This window comes from Drosophila miranda, chromosome 2 (genome assembly GCF_003369915.1).
Source record: "Drosophila miranda strain MSH22 chromosome 2, D.miranda_PacBio2.1, whole genome shotgun sequence".
In the NCBI taxonomy this organism is placed as follows: Eukaryota; Metazoa; Arthropoda; class Insecta; order Diptera; family Drosophilidae; genus Drosophila; species Drosophila miranda.
This window is the reverse complement of record NC_046675.1, coordinates 23,641,876-23,658,858: the sequence shown is the minus strand read 5'-3', so window position 1 is coordinate 23,658,858 and position 16,983 is coordinate 23,641,876.

Here is a 16,983-nt window from a genome sequence, read left to right as displayed (position 1 = left end):
TGACACAGACACAGACCGGAGCACGAAGCAGAGTGACAGAAGATTGACCTTATTTTCTCAACGAATACACACCGTGTCGAATCTTCTGGTGTAAACCCCTTTTGGAATATGTCGAAAAATAAATCCTTAGATCAATCTTCAATCTTCATTCACGAATGACCTTCAAATGATGTAATATTTCCTTCAATTGCTGTAATATCCCCTAACAAAAGGGACAAAAGGGAATTTCTGCAATTGTTATGTAATACATGACTGGGCTAGGGGCGGGGGCGGGACCATTATCCCTTTTGTCCAGGCACACGACTCAAGCACATGTGTGGAGGAGGCTGTGGCCACGTGGGCGGATAGCCTTCACTTAAATGGAAATAAACTTATGTTACATAACCTCCAGTCAATGAATGAAATGTTCTCTCTCTCTATCTCTCTCCTTTGGACATCTGGAATGGGAATATTCTGTTGAGATACGAAGGTATCTTTAATAAAGAAACGGCTTTATGATAACAAGAATTTCTTGGGAATGGAAATGGATGTATGGATAAATTTAAAGATTTTAGTCACCGCTAAAACTTAAATATTATATTATATTATATTATTACTTAAATATTATATATATTGTGTCCTTGAACCATATTTCTATTTCTATCAATGAAAAGCTGCATCTAATCAAAAGACTTAGGCGACAAACTGAGGTAGAAACATAGTTGTAATTTCTTTATTCCTTGCAGAACAGTACAGTCATTAGTTATACCAAATATAATCAACAATTAAAATTGCATAAATATTTGTAGACAAAACAGATTTCCACGTGAATCCGTACTCAGCATAATGACTGCAATTATGCTACCCCCAAACGAGAGAGTTTTCAAAGGCAGACAGCAGAATGGAAAAATATTTAAACAAACATACAACAAAATATGAAAGAAGAAAAACTGTTACTTTCACATCAGCTAAAAGTCAAAATCCCCAGCAATAATAGAAGCGTAATAGTTGCTAATTTTGTGCATAGCTGGCCCCAAAAAAAGTCAACAAAAAGGGCTAATTACGAGCACACTTTCGTCCAAAAGCAGACGGAAAGGGTGACTCGCAGACAATGCAAAAGAATCACGTCGTTAGTGTATGTTTTTCTTGTTGTTGGCCCATTGAAATGGGAATCTTTTGGTGGAACTTTTTAGGGTAGTACAGTGCACAAAAAGGTAAGCACTTAAATAAAAGTTGCTCATGGAGTGGAGCCCCAAAATATGGTCGGAAAAGAGAAGAGAAAGAGAGAGTGGCGGACAGACAGAACCAAAAGGTTTCGAGTTTTCTATGAGAGTTTATACTTCCAAAAGGGTTTAAGTAGAGGTTCATAATCGGAATAACAGGATTATTAGGTGGTTTTGGAAAGGATTTCTTTTAAAGAATACTTTTTTGTACAGTATTCTTTTGCGTTCTAAAATTTCTTGTTTTTCCACACTTTTTTTAATATTCTCCTCTTTAAAAATACATTCTTCCAAATCTGTTTTATATGCCCTAAACATCTGGTACATCAGATAGCATAATTAGAAAGAAAAGCCAAATTATTATGCTTGGGGTTCCTCGCACCCGTGCATGACTGTTCCGTGGCTTGGAGTGTGGAGGCGTGGCGCTTCTGGAGAGGCTATTACCAGAGAGTACCAGGCGGGTGTATTACCGTAATTGAACCCGAGATTCGGCTCGAGGAGGAGTACGAGTGTATCTTGGTTTGGGCCATGTGTCATGCTTATTAAACTTTTGGTTCTGTTCCAAAAACTATTTTGGACGGCCGCACTTTATGATTGGTAATTAAAAAAAAATTTGGTTTCTTTGGTTCGGTTTTTTATTTTTACGAGTATTTTTTTGAGCCGTCTGTAGCCTCTTTTTGGCTGCTCCAAGTTACGCTTGGCTCGTCTGGACTTGGCTTGCTCCCATTGAGGAGACACCAAACGGGTTGGTTGCCAAAGTGCGTAAGTTATGGCCGGGTGGGAGGGGCTGTGCCGCAGACAGACACCCCAAAAGCCAACAAAACCACAAGCCAAATGTTGCACTACATTTTGTTTTCTAGCTGAGTAAAGTTGCTCCTGCACCCGGATTTCAAACCGGAGTCGGAGCTGGACTTGGAGCTGTACTTGGAGCTGGAATCATCATCAGCCACCGACAGTTGCTAAACTTGTTGCACATGTCGGGTACGAGTCGGCCCGGCCAGCTTTATTGAGTGGAAACTGAAGCCAAGTCAGAGCTGTAGCAGCAGCAGCAGGAGCTGCAGCTCGAGATCGAGATGGGGTTGACTGGGGGGCTGAGGCTGTTCCTAGTTTTTTATATCAAAAACACTTAACAACTTGTAAAATTCTCCAACTTCGCCGTGCAGTTGACACACATCTGTCACAGGCTGCCAAGTGGGTCAGGTGGTGGTTCAGTTGGCGGAGAGTGGAGCACCACACCGCAGTGGACTTGCGGAGTGGAGTGGCAAGGTGGAGTGGAGTGGAGTGGTGCGATCTTGTTAATCGTTTTTGATTGCAGCGTTGATGTACCACCACCTGAAGCACTCCGCTCAAATGATGATTGTCGTTTAGAGCGCTGAGGCGGCTGTCACAGATTCTTAGCTTTTTCCCCCGTGTCGTGTGGCTCGGCTCTCTTGTGCTGTTGCCTGATTGTTGGTTATTATTTGTTATAGTTGTAGTCGTTTTTCTAGTTGTTGTTGTTGTTGTTGTTGTGGCGGCTACTTAACAAACATTGCTTATTATATGCATTATTAGCTCAACTTGTTGCTTGATGGTTTCTTGCCTGGACTGGACTGGAACTGGAACTGGAGTAGACTTTCAATAGTTGGCAGTGAACTACATACAAAGGAAGGAGGGAAAAAGAGCTGCGGAGGCATCAGCTACAAGGGGGAAGTTACAGATACTGTATCTGTATCCATCCCCCACACCATCTTTAATGTCTCTTTATGCGGATGAATATATTCGACACTCCAGGTCATGCCTTGATGTCTCATGTCTCAATGGATCTATTTAAAAGTTGAGTGCATTGAAACCGTTTCGACTTCTTCCCTCTCCCCACCAACCTGCCCCACCCTATTACAGAACGTGTTGAAGTATTACGTGCCCCAGCAATTAGCATCGCATAAAAAGCTGAATGAGAAGAATCGACAGAACGAACCCCAAAATTCTGTCACACACAATCTGTTTCCCCCCTCCTCAGGCTCAGGTCATGCCCACTTTTAATATTCAATAAAGATTTAACGAGACATGTTAACCGCCTTGGCAGTCACAGAATGCATAAATAATTATAGAATTGAGCAACAATTTCAGCAAAGTCGTAAAAAACGAACAAAATGCCCCGAAAACAGCAGTTGAGATACGGCAATTAAATTCAATTTTGTGGTCAATGGAGAGAAATGACCATAAAGATGAGAAAGAGTAAAGAGTTAAGAGAGAGAGAGAGAGAGAGAGAGAGAGAGAGAGAGAGAAAGAGTGCAGAGAATCGTGTAAGAGGGAAGGAACAGTTATGGACAAACATTGGGGATAATAATTTTGTTTAAATTTAATTGTGAGTTATATTTGTACGGTAAATCACGTACGACTAAGAAAAAGGGGATGGTTGGATGGGAGTGGAATGGAGTGGAATGGAATGGAGTGGAGTGGAATGGAGTGGAGTGCAGGGTCTGTGATGGGGGATAATAACAATGTATTGGTCATGGCCCAGGGGGAAGCCTAATTGGCCAAATTGATATATTACTTTATATACACACGAGCATGTACAGGTCTGCCTCTCTTTGTGGCAATTGAAGCATGAATATGCCAGCAGAATGGCGGAGTAGATGACGAAAAAGGCAAAAGAAAATCTGAAGACTGGAATAACATTTGAGCCTGGCTTTAACTGTCACTTTCGCATAGCTAAAGATGAAGAACGTCTTCTTTTCTGGGCTTAAAAATTCACCAATATATTTATAAGGTGTTAATTAATTTTGTTGTACCTTTGCAGAGGGTTTGATTGGATTTGAGACCCATAAAATATATATATTAGTGATAGGAATCTTCCTGAATTTGGGCTCTGATTTTAATAACAATCGATAGCTGTTGCGTTATATTTTTAATAAAATGTAATATATTAATACAAATAATATTTAACAGGTATCTTCTTGTCGATATTCAGCAAATATACGTATATATATACACAGCACTTGTACTTGTTGTTTATGCTTATTTTTAGTGAAAATTATCTCGTTAATTAATTGATTTGTTTATTGTATTTCTATTTTTATAGTTTGCATATCGGACTATACCAAAAAGTAAATTAATGTATAACAATAAAACTCTTTAATAGATATAAATGGAAGCATAAAGAAAGCAATTCTTTGACCAAACACAAATAGCATAAGAAAACAACAAAAGCTAAGCAAGAAGTGGTAGAAGAAGCGGTGAAGGCAGAAAGAGGAGAAAGAAGCCAACACACAAAAGGAAAGAAAGAATGAATAAACGAAAGAGAGAAAGAAATGTGTGCAAAGGCAAGAAGTCGGTCATGAAATCGCAAGTGACCCACTTGGCAAACGAACGAAGGCAAAAAAGCACACCACAAACACAAAAGAAGCGGCAGAAGAAAACCGATAGAAGGAGAGGGGAACCAGAGAAAGAGTGGAGGAGGGAGAGGCACAAAAAGACGAAAGACTCAGGCAACAAACGCGAGGCAGACAAATATGACAAGCGACGCTAGAGCCAACGATAGAGACAGACAACAAGCCATGGAGCGCGATGGATGGAGCTGGAGGGAGATAGTCGGAGGCAGGCAACGTAGCGAATCTAAAAGAGGACACCATAATTGGCAGTGCACACAGAAAGACAGAGAGAGAGAGAGAGAGAGACACAGACTGTGAGAGAGGGAGACAGCAGAGGAGGCCAGACCACAGCAAGTGGCAAACCTGCCATGAATGACTCGCCAGAGCCCGAGCCCGAGCCGGACCTGTATGCGTCACTAAACTTGACCAAATTGTACAAGGAAGTCCGCAGACTCCAACGCCACTTGCCACTTGCCACATGCCTCTGTCCCCGCCCTGTCAACTCTCCACCCCCCTCCCCCTTGTTATGTTAGCTAATGACATTTTGTGGGTCTTCATCGTCTCCGCGCACGAATATCTTCTTGTGTCTGTGGCTAGGTCTGGCCCGGCCCGGACCGGACCGGACCGGGCAGCAGGTTCAAGTCAAAGTGCGGGTGTCTTTGGATACTTTTTTCTTTTTTCGCTGGGATGGGAACATTTTTTCGTAGAGGAGTCTCCCGGTTAGCGTTGTTTTTTTCTTTATTTGTGGTTGCTGTGCAGCAAGTGAAAGCAAAGGATGTGATTAGCTGGGTGACTTACAAGAATTCAGCATCTAATGGGAGCCAGAAAGAGACACAGAGAGTACACCCAGGGAAAAAAGACCTGCAGCCGAGAGTGGAAATATTCAAATTTAAGTGTTTTCCCTTACATTATTAAAATATATTGAGAATATTTGATCTAAATAAATATAATATTTAAACTAATTATAAATCATATTTAAATAAAATATATTTCCTACAAATTTAATATAAAATATTTATTTTACAGTATTTTATATTTAGATTACAAATGTGCTGTATTAAAATAACTTTTTAGTACATTTATATTAATATCAATATGAATTCTATTTAATTTCACTATTTTTGTATTTGAAAACCGTATACTTAATGTTCATATGTTAGAATTTATTTTTTTTTAGAAGGAAATGATCTGAAGATTAAAATTATATGTAAACGATCTTTATATTATATGGGAAGGCCATTACATGTTTTAATAGTATCCATTCAATATATCCAGCAACAAAACATCTACATAAAAAGTGTTCACATGCTTTAAAACGATGTCTTCTGTGATATTGCCTCACAGCATCACATAACATAAATTGAAAATTTACAGAGATTTATATCTGAATATTGGGTGAATGGAAACAGCAGAACATGTTTTGTATAAATGCCTTTCACTCTACAGAAAAATATCTGAACATTAATCGATTGGAACGGAGTCACCCTACTGGTTCAGACCCAAGAAAGTACCTAGTGCACGAGATCAATCTATAATTGCCATGAAAACCGCGAAATCAAGAGGCAGGAGATTGTTAAAGGAATAAATCTTTAAAGTAGGACTTTGCTCCAAGACAAGGCCATGGCAGCAGTCGATAGTCGATGTTTATTATATATCATAGAAACTTCCTAAATAAACTGCCCCAAGTAAAACTGACATTTTGTAGGCCTAATTCTTTGAATCATTTTAATTTAATTAAGGAAAGTCTTTTAAGCAAAATAATTATTGAATTTCAAACTTCCGTTAAGCTTCCATCTGTATTCCTTAAAGCACGAAAGCCTAACCATTGCTTTCAGGTTATCTCTAGAGCAATATCTCATATGCTTAACGTTAAACTATTTTTCCGACAATTTTCTTGATATTTCCCCCACTTGAAGCCGGGCTTTGCAGTGTGTGGGGCTCTAGACATGGCAGACAATCCACCAATAGCCGCATACCGCATAATAGACTTGGCCTACATTCAAAACACTCAGACACTCAAGGCATTCTTTGAACACACTCACTCCGTCAGTCACTTTTACTCTCTGCTCATAAGCATAATCATGCTTACTCACGATAATCAGACTCTGTTTCTGTTTCTTGGCTGCGCTGCTGCTGCTGCTCATTACCATGCCAGCGGCAACGGCAACAACAGCCACGATAGTAACAATAACAATTATTATACCGGCATTAACTAGTTTCCACACTTGGCCTGGTCTACTCGCAGGCCCAGTCGCAGTCTGAGCGGCAGGCAACCCTCACAATTTTCCATTTCCATTTTCTTTTGCCAATGCGGTCGTCTTTTCATCGTCTTTCTTCCCCCCCTCCTGCCATATTTATGATTGAAAAAAATTATAAGAAATTACAAAAAAAATAAAACCGATCTCAGATTGGGGAACTTTTATGGGGAATTGCTTTCAGATGTGCCAATAATTTGACTAATTAAAATTATTGCCCCAATGATCAGGGGTCCTTACAAAACAGTGGTGTAATTTGGTAAACATTCTTGCAAATTTTTCCAGCACATACAAATTAAAGTTAAATGCATCAAAAATTTCATATAAGACCAAATATTTAAATGTCAATATATTTGGAAAAACCAGAGTGATTGATTGTGTCCGAAAGCCATGTGTTCTTAGAGGAAAATTAGAGGTGAATACTATACCAATACTATACCTTCCAGTAAAGTATTATTGAACTAAGCTATTGAAAAGGGGTTTCGCAAGTGGATATTATAATATAAGACGAATTTATATGCTGCAACTTCCATAATAATATTTCTATGATATAGAGAAGTTTTGGGTAGTCGTCGTCTGGGGCTTTCCCTCCTATGATAATAATATTTTTACTAAATAGTGGTTCTATGTCATTAATATATATTTGTATTTGTATTTTGTGTGTGCGAATGATGGTAACATCGAATTATTCATTAAAAATTAAATGAGCCATGAACATAAACGTGCGCCCGGCACTGACTCATTATAGTGCCCGAAAATGACAGTCCCAAAACTGTAGACAACGCCATCGGGAAGCAGGATGTGGATGTGCAGCCAAATCGGTACCATTGTACACTGCAGCGGCGCTGCCACATGAAAGAGCCACGCACTTGCACTCACACACTCACAAGCGAGCAAACACCCATACAAACACTCAGCAGAAACGCGGCTTAAAACGTTTTTCGAATATTTTGAATAACGGTTCATGGTGCATACCAAAATCAAATCAAGTGGAATCGCTGACCGGGTCTGGGCTCGGATTTTTTGGTGTTTATGCGCCTACAGAGGGTGTCATGGTTTTGAGAAGCTGTTTGCAACGAATGGAATAAAGCATCCACACAGATTTGGTATAGTATTCATGGTATAGTCGATGAATCGGAGGAATACAGATCGGATCACCACCGCTTTTGTTTCTAGCAAAAAGCATCCAAATTGGATCACTACACAATATGAGTACATGCTTTTGTAGCAGCCAAGGGTATCAAGAGATTCGGTCCCGCAAGGCATATGGTCTTACTTTCATGCCGGCTCTGGGATTGGGGCTGGATCCCCACTACAGAAAACCCACGAAACGACAAAACGAGACGCATATGAAATTGTTTTCTTCTTTTTTGGGCGATGGCGATGGCAACAAGTGCGTCGCTTCGACTGACCAAAAATTTAACCGAAACCTGTTGGCCCATATCACGTACCTTCTGGTCCCGCAACTGCCTTTCCTCCGCCTCCTGGTAGGCCTTCTCCTCATTGGGGATCCACATAAAAAGTTGGGCCGCCGTCGCCGAAGCCGCCGCTTGGCGGAATTAATTATGTAGCCCAAAGCTGAATTATATGCGAAAGCAACTACACTGACTGGCCCCCCCCCTCTTAGCCACCACCGTACTTTCTTCCACTCCTTTCCTCCCCTTCCCCTCGGACAGTTTTTGTTGTTGTTGTCCCCCTTTTTTTAGTTTATCTTCCAAATGCGATGCGAAACTTGTTTGTGCATTTAATTTATGGGCGCGACGCGAAGAACAGAAGATACCCGGGAGAAACGTAGAGAGATGCGACGAGTTCAGAGGAGAGAAGGCGCGGATGAAGAAGACAAGCCCATTGCACTTGTCATAGGAGAGGGGAAGGTGAGGCAAGGCAAAGGCACGGGGTAAAGATCTTACGCACTCACAGCCCAGCCTCTGGCAGCGCCTCGTATCACGAATACAAAACAACAAAGAGCGGCGGCTGCCAGTGGCATCGGATACTTCAGATACCCTTAAAAAACCATCGTTTCTATGGGAGCTATATGATAAGAAATATAATGAAATTATATACTCATTTCAGCAATGAATGTGTTCAGAACTTCATCTAAATTGATTCGACTGTTGATACTGCTCAGGAATATATTTAAATACACTCTATAAAATGTCAAATGCGTTTCAAAACTCATATTCACTCGCGGAAAGAGTATTAAATCATTGTCCGATCCCAGCACGTGACCCAATTTGTGGTTTGCTTCTTATTGCCGAGTGGCAAGCGGTAGTAGAAGGGGCAGGAGTAGCCGGTGTGGCAGGAGGATTTCTGTGGAGTCGGCCTGGGAATGGGGCAGGATAGGATGGCATCCTTTGTCCACTTTGATTATGTTGCGCCTCTCATAATTGGGTTAATTTCGTGTGGCACAACCACAGCCGAGCCGGCCAATTCGCTGCATTCTTCTCTCCCATTTCACCATTTCACCATTTTCCTGTTTCCCTTCCGCTGCCCCTCATATTTCTGCCTGACAACTGCCTGACAGGCGTTAAATTTTGGCAAAAGATTTCTGCTGTGGCCGTGGTTAAAGGTGAACAGTGAAAAATTTGAGTCGAGTTCATCTTCTGCGGCTCCTTCTGCATCGCCTTCACAGCATTTGATTTTGACAGCCATGACATATGCAACATAATGCACGAAATTAATGGGAATTCAAAATGATTTTGGGGGAGTAGTCCGGGGGACAGGTTTCATGTGTTGCTTATAGGAGAGAGAGACTGATGAAAGAAAAGCAATGTGAGGTGAAGCTTTTCCATTTACAAATGTAAAACCTCTCTTGAAAATCAAAAGACTTAAGCGACGAACTCGTTGGGAGTTCCTACAAATATTTTTAGAAAAATTACACAAAAGAAATATTTCCACGCGAACCTTATGAAAGGACTTACCAAAACGAACATCAATCAATGGGAATACATCAGAAACTGGAAAGAAAAGATATAGTAGGTCACAAAAACTTCTTTAAAACCTGATCTATCGATCTTAAGATATGAGCAAGTGTGTATGTTCCGGTGGTCTTTCTGTTTCTTAACTTTGTATAAAATTGGATGAATATAAATCTAACAATAGTTACGGGAATACCCTCGATGTTCGACAAGAAATATTAAGCCAATTAGCCACAGTTTAGTTGGAAATATTAAAAATTCGACTTAAAGATTGATGCAGTTTAGAAAACCCCCGACAAAATTACAGTAAAAACAAATACAAAACAAAGTGAAAACAATTTAAAAAGATTGTATTCCAAATAAACACTTTTGCATCTAATCACAGATTTGGTAGTGCTCGGGAATAGTTGGCAAGGATGATCCAGCAACTCATGGATGAGTGTCCTTCCGGACCCGAATCAGATCTGTGCACATCTGGGAAGAGAATCCCTATACTATGATCGTGCTGAAATATACTGGCATTGCAGTTGGCTCTCCGGATAGGTGTCTATTACATATAATACTGTGTTAATACTGTGCCTTCTTTTTGCTGATGGCATCTTCATCTGTCCCCAGGTCCTGATCCACTTAAATCTTTTGGGAACTAGTTTCGAATTTTCCTAGTGTGAAAAGCTGACTTAAAACGACAGTCTCTTTATGATTATTGGTTTGGAAATGCTTCCTTCTCTGCTCAAAAAAATAATACATCTAACATTTCTAGAGAACTAAGTAATTTCACCCGAATCGAGAGAGAGAAAAAGAAATTTTTTAATCTGAGATCAAGTGAGTTATGGATTACTTAAGATCCGAGTGCTGCTGCCATCCAATGCTATCCACGCATCGGGCTACCGCAGGAGCAGGAGCCACGGCAACAGCTGCTGCAGAATTTCTTTTTCCATCAGAGTGTATCTGGCAGATACTTGTACACGAGCAGAGTTTGGCTTTGGCCCGGGCCTCATTCTGGTTAATGACAAACTGATTGCAAAGTGACACGGAAAGAGACACGGCCGACACCCGCCGATATGCAAAAGAGCGCCAAATGAGAGCAGGCGATACCCGTATGCAATGGGAGCAGAGCCAGAGACCAGACCCCAGAGCCCAGAGCCCGGACCCAGAGCCGGAGGTGAACCCAATCCCATCTGAAAGCGACTCCCTTCTGTGTGTGATCCGCTGCAAATTGATTAATTTGCCACGCTGGGGCTTGCCACAACGGGAATGGGCACAGAAATCCTCAACCCAAAAAACAGTAAACCCCACCAATCTGATGACAATTAAGCAGTGCTTAAAGCGGCTTAAACGGTGACCGCTTCGGGCCGTCTCCTGCTCCGAGTGCACGTGCATCCAAAACCAAAATAAATGTGGCCGCCGCCGCTGCACAAAGTAGAGGAAAATTCAATTAAAAAACACCAGTCAACAGATATCAGTGGAGGGGAGGAGAGGGGAGAACCAGAGCCCCCCGCCGCACACAGTGAGCCCAGTCATTGAGATCGACTGGCTGCATCAGTGCCACATGGTCCCCCTGCAGGTGCAGGTGGCGCAGCCATACCAGACCCATTTGTATCTGATAGATGCGAGAAAAGTGAAAAAAGTGCCGTTGTTGTTGTCGTTGTGGATTGGGATTGGGGAGGGGTGGTGCTGGTGTTGGTGCTCCTTAAGCTTCATGGACCATTAACCGTGCTGCGCTTCTTACGCTTTTTGGGAGATTCTGTTTTGGCCGTTATGATTGTTGCTGGAGCTGTTCTTTGAGCTTGGCTGCCCTTTTCCGACCATATCAAGCGGCAAAGCTGGTTGGCTGTATCTGTAACTGTAACTGTATCTGTATCTGTATCTGTGTCTGTGGCTGTATCTGTAAGTGTGTGTCTGGCTGGCAGTCTGTCTTCGTGCCTCAGTTCTCTGTTGAATGGCAATAAATTCCTGCCCCAAACCGCAATCAATGAGGAATCGCACATACTCGTATGTTTGTCTGTTTGTCTGTCTTGCCACCTTCTCTCTCACGCATCCAGCGTCTCTGTTTCATTGGCCATAAACCAGCCAGATCGAAGAACTTAACGAATAAAAACTTGTCCAGAAGTGGGTTGATCGGAAACAATCTGGCCAAAAAGCACAACAAGCTAGGGAGAAATGGAGGAAAAGTATTCAAATTTTATAGAATTTAATCCAAAAATTAACATCCATGGAAATACAATCCTTCCTTTCTGCAATTTCAAAGAATTGTAGCTCCTAAGTTTATCGTGAATTCCTCTAAACTGTTGTACGCCCTTTTTCCCAAAATCGTTTCTTGGATCCAGAAAGTCGCAGCTGTAACCATCTTAAAATGCGTAAAGTTCTGGCAACCTTTTCTGTGTGGTGCCACCATATATCTCCCTGTCTGTCTCTATCGCCATCTCTCTGTCTATCTCCTTCTGCCCACTCTTTCACCTTCTCAATGGAACTTCATTAGATGCAATGCGGCGAAAAAGTTTGTCAAGAGCGAAGTCTGCCCCAGCCATGCCCATGACACTCCAATCCCAACCAAGCCACTCCACTCGACTCCACACACAGCCGTGGAGGCAGACACCGTGTGGCAGGCTTTTGTCTGCCTGTCTATATGCCTCCATGCCTCCTTTCCCCTTTCCCTCCCCCCATGACACCGCCTGCTTTTTGGGGGCCATTGGCAATGTTAATGGTGTGCATTATTTTCATGTTTATTTATGTTGCTGGCACACACAACAACATCTGCACAACAACAACTGCAACTGCAACTGCAACATGTGGCAAATGCAATTTGCATTTGCATCTCAATTGCATTTTGCATTGTCTGATGTTTGTTTTGTGTTGTGTGCTGTTTGTTTGGTTGTTGGTACGTGAATACCCTCGTGGAGGGTATTATGAGCCATCGTAGACATCTACCATCTCCATAAAGAACAGCAAAAACCGATTGGGGATGATCAGCAGCAGTAGTATGCGATATATAAATACGATCTGAAGGTCTGTTTACTGTGTAGCATATTATCAAAAACAGGTATAAGAAATCACCATATCATATGGCGGCAATAGGTCTATAATCGATCTATTGATTGCTTTGGCTTTCTGTCTTCAAATATTCCACAGGGTATAAAATGCTGCGTACCCCCAGAGCTGGAGTTCCTTTCTTGTTTGTTGTTGCTGTTGCCGTTTGTTGGTTATCTCTTTCCACACACACACAGCTGCGTTTGCATTTGACGATGCGGATCCGGTTTTCGTTGACCCACTTCCGGTTGCCAGAGTTGCAGCCAGCAGCAGCAGCAGAGTTGCCAGAGCTGCGTTTTGTCTTGACCTTTGCCACCCACTGCACACCCACACGCGGATACAGAGCAACGCCCACCCCAAACGCCTCCCACACGTTGCACTACATTCATATTTCTCCCAGGTCTACATATTTCCGACAGATCCATTTCTTCTGCTCCCCCCATACTCTCCAGCCATCTCTTTTGCTCTCACATGTGGCAATTTATTTTGCATTTTTATTGCTGCCTCGTTTTGTTGCTCTCGTTTCTCCCTGCCTCGCGCTCTCCTTTTCTTTCATTGCTGTCTTTTGCGTGTTATTAGCGTTGATAGGCCTTCTATCACCATCTCTTTCTCTTCTTCCATGTCTATCTCCCTCTGTCGAGGGTATGTGACGCCCGCACCTTGGCTCAGAAAAACGCTGCAGAAGAAGTCGCAGAAGAATAGAAAATTATGCATGCAAAATTTACAGAATTATTACTATTGATGTTTGTTCGTGTCGTTGGTGTTGTTTTTGGTGTTGCTGTTAGAGATGATGCGAAATTTATGCAACGTTTGACATCAATTCAAAGTTTAAGTTACTCCAAAAAGAGCTGAACTTTTTCGAAAATGGTTTTTGGGGGAGAAAATATCTGTGTTGGGGATGGAAAAAATAATGTTGAAATGGTTGGCTTGCAGAGAAGAATTGGGAAGCTTATAGATTTATAGATTTATATGGGATATTGGGTTAGAAGAGTTAGAGGCGTGTTTCGAAAATGTATCCTTCACTGTAAAGCCACTCTGGGAGAGAAAAAGGTAGTCTGTTAATTAATTTGGAATAAAAATACATATTAAGGGATACACAAATGTGATTTCAGGTCCTATATCTACATATGTATCTTAGGTATGGCATTCCTCTCTTTATTTATCCAAAACGGTTGCTCTACATTTTTGCTGTGCGACAAATGCAGCAAATTGGTTTCAGTTTCGCCCAGCAAAACAAATGACTTAGGACACATACTTCACTGAGATCGAAGACCGAAAGACCGAAAGACCCAAATCTTGTGCTCTGTTTAGCTCAGCCACCCGCTACGACACTGCCACCGGATGGGTCAGCAAACAGTTCAATTTGCAACACTTAATGGAAGATCTTACCTGTGTTCTGCCTCTCCCACGCGGACCACCCAACGGGCACTTGTTGGTTCTGTCCCATTTGCAGCTCGTTTTTGGACTTTGTGTTTTGTTTTGGGCAAATAGAAAGGGGCGTCTGGCTGGGATGCGTTGCAAATTGTTTTGACTTCTGGGCAATCGCTTGTTTGCACCTCAATTGACAGATCTTTTGCGGTCAGAAGGAGGCAGGAGCGGCGGGCCACCGCCCGTGGAGACTTACCCAGAAGATCTTCATTTTGTTTCGGCATATTCTTACTTTTATTACGAGTATACATTTCTTCTGTTTGGGGTTTGTCTAACCCAAATGTGTGTCGTGTGGCTGCCCCTGACAAATGCACAAATCTTGTTCTGAGGGCCTGACCCCCATGTCAATATTTACACAATGTGCGGTTGGGTTTCTGTACATTCTTGTTTTGTTTCTTTTACTTTTTCACCGTTGCCCCATTGACCCGGCCGAGGTGCCTGCCCCCTTTTGGAGTCTTCTGGCGTTTGCCCGGATCTGATTGCTTGCCTTTATTTGCCTGGAACAAAATGGTTTGAGTGATGGCTTGACTTCGGAGGCACTTTCCTATGTGGAGGTACACTCTTAAACCCCTAAATTGTTCGCTTCCCCTGCCTCTTTTTGGATGAAGTGTCACGCTGTCCAAGTTCAATTAGTTTTGTATGCGCTCTTCACAAGTTTTGCCGAACTTCTTCTGGTTTCTCGACTCTTTAATGCCGAGATTGATTCCCCATCGTACTGTGCTCGCTAGATTGACATTTGACGTGCATAGAATTTGTCTAACTGTATTTTTCCCTTTGCCACGGCTCTGACGACCGACCCGACCCGTCCGAAAAGCCATCCCAAAAGCTTGCCTCTTGTCTCGGCATCTGCCACTGCCTCCGACTCTCTGTCTCCGTTTGCGTTTGCGTTGGGTCTGGTCTCTGTTTGCCCGACCGTAAAAATTATTGATCTTGGACTTGGAACCGGGAACCCGAAGCGGAGGGCAATGGGGCGGGTTCTTTATTGGAGAAGACAATGGACAGTGGAGCGGGAATATTTATTGAAATTTATTTGGGTTCATTGTATGTCTTTCAATTGATTGATATTACAATTATTGCAAACTGTAAAGATGTCAGACTTCATTGGTTACTTCTTATTTGTTGGTAGAGTAATTCTATGAAGGAAGTGGACATAAAGTTTTTATTCGTATTTCTACATAAAGTTCTGTATCAGAAATCACATTACATCACCACAGCTGACGAAATACTATGGTATTTGGATTGTCTTATGAAATGTGATCAAATATAGTATATAGTATTGCGTATAGTACGCGTATGAATTAAAGATAGCTTCAATAAAGTTTTCATCATATTTTGTGGAGGAATTGAGGGCCTCCTGGCCCACTCCCTTTTCTTATTCGCAATCCACCTGAAATCTGAAGTCCAAACAAAAGACTCAGGCCACAAACTTGGCCATGAAACACTCCCTCAAAAGGGAGCCTCAAAGTAGGTGACAAAGTTCACGACAATCCCAAGATAACGCGTTTTAATCACCCTCATGAGTCACGCACAGCGGACAAAAACGAAAATATGTATGTTGTGTGGAAAAAATGCCCCAACATGAAGATAAAATATTTTTGCGAAATAAAAAACGCAAGTTAATTCCAGCGAAAAAAAGTCAGACACAAGAAGAGGAGGCGCGGGAGGGGCAGCAGCAGCAGCAGCAGCAGCCGATGAAAAACAAATCATGAGCCATAAACATGACCAACAAATCAGACGGACACGGCGGAGGCGACGGGGAAAGTGGCCAGTGACGCAGTTGCATTTGGTCAATACGATGATGAGGCGGCTCTTGTTTATGCTAATGCCAGTGCCAGTGCCAGTGCCAGTGCTAGTCAACACCAACAATAACCAAGCTTGGGAATAAATAGAGAGAGAGAGAGAGAGGGGCTAACCAAGAGCCGAAGATGTAGATACCCTTGAAGATGGATCCATGGTTCCCATGGAATTAAATCTAGCTGAATCTACGAGTTATCGCTGCTTTGTCAGATACATATCTGAGCATCTCTTTGCGTTTGGCAAACTTTTGAATGAAACCATGATACCCTCTCTTTGAGGGTATGTAACAATGCCAACAAAAGCAGAGGAGACACAAAAGTCGTGAGCAAAAACACAAAAATTCACACAAAACCCGGCACTCCGCGGTGGGCAACCTGTGAGCCGGGCTCTGCTCTGCTCGGAGCTTTCATTTTCGCAGCGGTACCGTTAGCTGCAGCACCGACTGCAATAACAAAAAAACAAATACACCAACAATATATGCAGCGCAGCAAAACAAGCAACAAAGAGAAGCAACAGCAACAACCATAGCAGCAGCAAGTGCAAAAGAGGAAATGCAACAACACCAACTACCAGCAGCAGCAGCAGGCCGAAGCCTTAGCAACATGTTGCTAGGCTGCCGGCAAACTGTAAATTTCTGCCAACATGTTTACAAGGCGGAATAACAGGAAAAAATTTAAAATTTTTGTTAAGTAGGTCAAGTTGTGTGCCAGCGAGAGAGCAGTGAGAGAGAAGCGCGAGAGAACTACGATCAGGCAGAGAGAAGAAGAGAGTCGTATCAGACCAGAGAGAGCCAGAGAATGAATAACTTGATTTTGGCTTATAAGAATACATATAGTAAGTATATAGCAAATATAGCCAAGAAAATCTTCTACAAATCTGAATTAATTTTATTTTAATTTAATTTCCTAAAATCATACCTTCAGCAGCATCAACAAACATAGCCCTGACTTTGAACTGCGTCTCAGAGTGACCTCGAGGGGGGACACGGCTTAACCAAAATGTTGCTCAA